Here is a 3,618-nt window from a genome sequence, read left to right on the forward strand (position 1 = left end):
AAACAAAGAAAACAAAATAAAAAAAACAGAGAGAAAATGTGGTTAAATAGCAACTGGAACATAGTGACGTTTATCCGTTGGAACGCTGCACTTCCTTCCGTCGCCGCTGTGCAGCAACAATGAAATCCCAGTGGCCGCTGGTGTGGCTGATGTGGTCATTACAAGAACTGTGCGATAAGATGCATATGTCGATTAATCGACAAACATTTCAGTATAAATATACTAAATACTAATACTAAAATATTCGATAGCTGCAGACAATATCCTTTCCCACATAATCTGCTTCTTTGAATGCATCTACTAATGTCCAAAAAAGTAAATTAAATTTTGCTTCCTTTGGTTTTTTCCTGATTACGGAATCGCCACAGCGGGTTTTTTGATCCACATACTGATGCGGATCAAATTTTGGAAAATTCGAGGGTTTGTTCTGAAATCCAGAACGCTAAACACTGCACCAACGAATGTGACTATAAGTCTTGTCACACTGGTCTTATTTTATTTCCAAAAAATAAAACAATTCCAAATTCATTGCTCATGTATTCATTGTGTTTGTCAAAAATAATAATAAAATGTTACATTGTTAAAATTGCTTAAACTCGTATGGCAAGTCTACGGCTTTGGACTTGACTCAACCTGTTGAGACATAACTTGAGACTTAACTGGGATTTTTACGACTTCACTTGAGATTTGCAACACTAACTTACTCCAACCTCTAGCACGTAGCATTTAGCTGGTGAACTTGGTGCCACTTTTTGAATTTGTTAATTTGAAATTAGAGGCGAATGTCAACATCAAGCTGGCTGGAGGGCTTGGAGGGTGTCAAAAACAAAGATATTTATGAACGTATTAATTACTATCCTTACTAACGTATTCTGGTCTGGCTCGTAGCTGGTCTCCAGACCAGTTTTGTCAATAGATGTTCAGCCTTACCTGTGAGTGAACTTTAGTCATGCAGAGAGTGACGAGGACGAGAGAGAACACGGCCATGATGGATAGTTGAGTTGAAAATTTAGTTTAGTAACAGCGGGTCAACGGTGTCGCCAGCTGAAATGCATCCGGCCCACAGCTGAAGAATGTCTGAAAGCTGCTCAGTGCCACCACTGGAGTTCGTAAAATTAGTCATGGAGGAATTGGTCCAGCGGTCGATCCTGGTTTTGAGGTATTCCAGTGTTACAAAAAGGAGGCAGTGGATACTTTCATTGTCTCTCTATGGAGCGCTGCATAAGCAACTGAAAGATTCAGGGTTGAGCTCATGGGGTTAACTCAATAAGTAATGAGATCTATTACTCATCTATGCATGTGTGTGTGTGTTTGTGTGTGATGGGTACAGTTACATTTTGGGTAGGTGTATAGGACACCTGGCATCCGGAAAGAGCCTGGACAGGGGAGGGGGAGCTTGGCCTAAAATATGTGTACAAATCCACACTATGTCCTTTGACCATATGCATATACATGATTGCTGTCATAAATATGCTGAACAAAAATATCAATGCAACACTTTCATGACTAAAACTGATTTTGTGGATGCTAAAAACTTCTGAACCACTTCACACAAAAGGTGAACATTTGTCAGAACATTTGTGTGCTATTATTTTTCTGACAAATACACCAAGTGGGAGTGCAGTTATTAAACCCAGAAGTTTCAGACTGCCTTTAAAGGAGTGACAGTAACATGTCTGCAAAATCATGTGTGTGTGTTTTTTATGAGTGCTAAACTATCTGTGGGACACTTGACTACTGCTGACAACTACAGATATAGCCTGGCTCCCACATTAAGTCCTAATGAGCGCATACCGTGTAGCACACAACACACACTTTTCAGTCATACACACAAAAAAAGCTTTCTGTCACGTTCAGGGAATGTAATAATGATACACACATCACCTTGTCACATGCTTGGTCATTCTTCCTGGCCGTGGCTCTGCAGGGATCATACATCTTTAAAGGGATGGAAACTGAATCTGTCATGTGATGACAATGGTTGCCAGGTAACTAACAGGTGGGCCTGGAATCTGAGGCAAATGTGTGTATTGGTCCAAGGTAAAAAGGCAATTGGCATCACTTGCATCTGTGAGTCAAGCGTTTGATCGATCCATTTAACCTGATAAGATTACAGAAAACATTTTCAACAGTCCACCCTCGGCCATCTCTGTGTGGAGTTTGCATGTTCTCCCTGTGCATATGTGGGTTTTCTCCGGGTACTCCGGTTTCCTCCCACATTCCAAAAACATGCTAGGTTAATTGGCGACTCCAAATTGTCCATAGGTATGAATGTGAGTGTGAATGGTTGTTTGTCTATATGTGCCCTGTGATTGGCTGGCGACCAGTCCAGGGTGTACCTCGCCTCTCACCCAGCTGGGATAGGCTCCAGCACCTACCGCGACCCTCGTGAGCATACTAAGCAGTAGAAAATGAATGAATGAATTTTCAACAGTACAGTATTGATAAATAGTGATTCCAGTTGAATGCTGAGTTGCATGTTTGGAAGTTTTACTAGGCATTTTACTAGGCTGCAAAATGTCAACAAGATAACATTATTTATTAAATTAAAATATATGTAGCTGTTTTCAAATATGTATATCTGTTACTTGTAGTAATGTAGTGCTGTCTGGAGATACAGGCCTGATTCTCTGTTCCTGATGTAAAGTCAATGTTTCTGCCTGAAGTCAGGTTGGAAAACACTTACCCAATGCCTTCTTTACCTGCAGTATATATTCAGGTGGTCAATAAGTTAAGGAACATCACATGAATACTTAATTTAACAAGTAAATCAAAAAAAGCCTAGCAACCTCATGCTGCCAGGAGAAGCCAGACTAGAAATCATCCATCTATCCATTTTATATACCGCTTATCCTCACAAGGGTCACGGGTATGTTGGAGTCCTATCCCAGCTGTCTTCGGGCAAGAGGCGGGGTACACCCTGGACTGGTCGCCAGCCAATCACAGGGCACATATAGACAAACTGTCACAATCAGCATCTCTGCCTGTGTGACAATTTTGTGTTTCATGTTGTCTGCCTTAGTTCCTGCTTTCATGCTCTTATTTTGTAGTTTTTCCTGTGTTCCGTCACTTACGTTCTCTCCTACACGCACCTGTTGGTAATTTGTTGATTGTATTTAGTTCAGCCGGGTGCGTGTTCCTTTTGTTGGTGCATTGATCTTTTTGAGTTAAGACGTGTTGTATGTCAGTGCTACAATCGCTTATTCGGAAATAAACCTTCGGAAATAAGCTTTTACCTGCACCTTCTCCTCATCTCTGCATCCTGGGGTTGAACCGCAACACTGACATGCTGGGTCATGACACAAACAACCATTCACACTCACATTTATACCTATAGACATTGGACAAATTGTGGACCCTTACAGATGTCCAACCCATCCATATTGTATGTATATATCATTTTGCAATTACAAATCATCCATTATTTACAGATACACTTTTTTCATGTATGCACCAATATTATAAAAATCATACATTACCTCCTGTGATAATCAATCACACAAAACATAGTGACATTTTTATTCACCTACAATACAGTATTCTGATGACAATAAAAAGACAGTAAATACATTATATTGTGTGATACTACACAGAAACAAAGCCTTGTATAGTGTAAAC

The sequence above is a fragment of the Doryrhamphus excisus genome, linkage group LG1, assembly GCF_037039965.1.
Source record: "Doryrhamphus excisus strain RoL-2023G ecotype Guam linkage group LG1, RoL_Dexc_Guam_v1.1, whole genome shotgun sequence".
NCBI classification, from domain to species: domain Eukaryota; kingdom Metazoa; phylum Chordata; class Actinopteri; order Syngnathiformes; family Syngnathidae; genus Doryrhamphus; species Doryrhamphus excisus.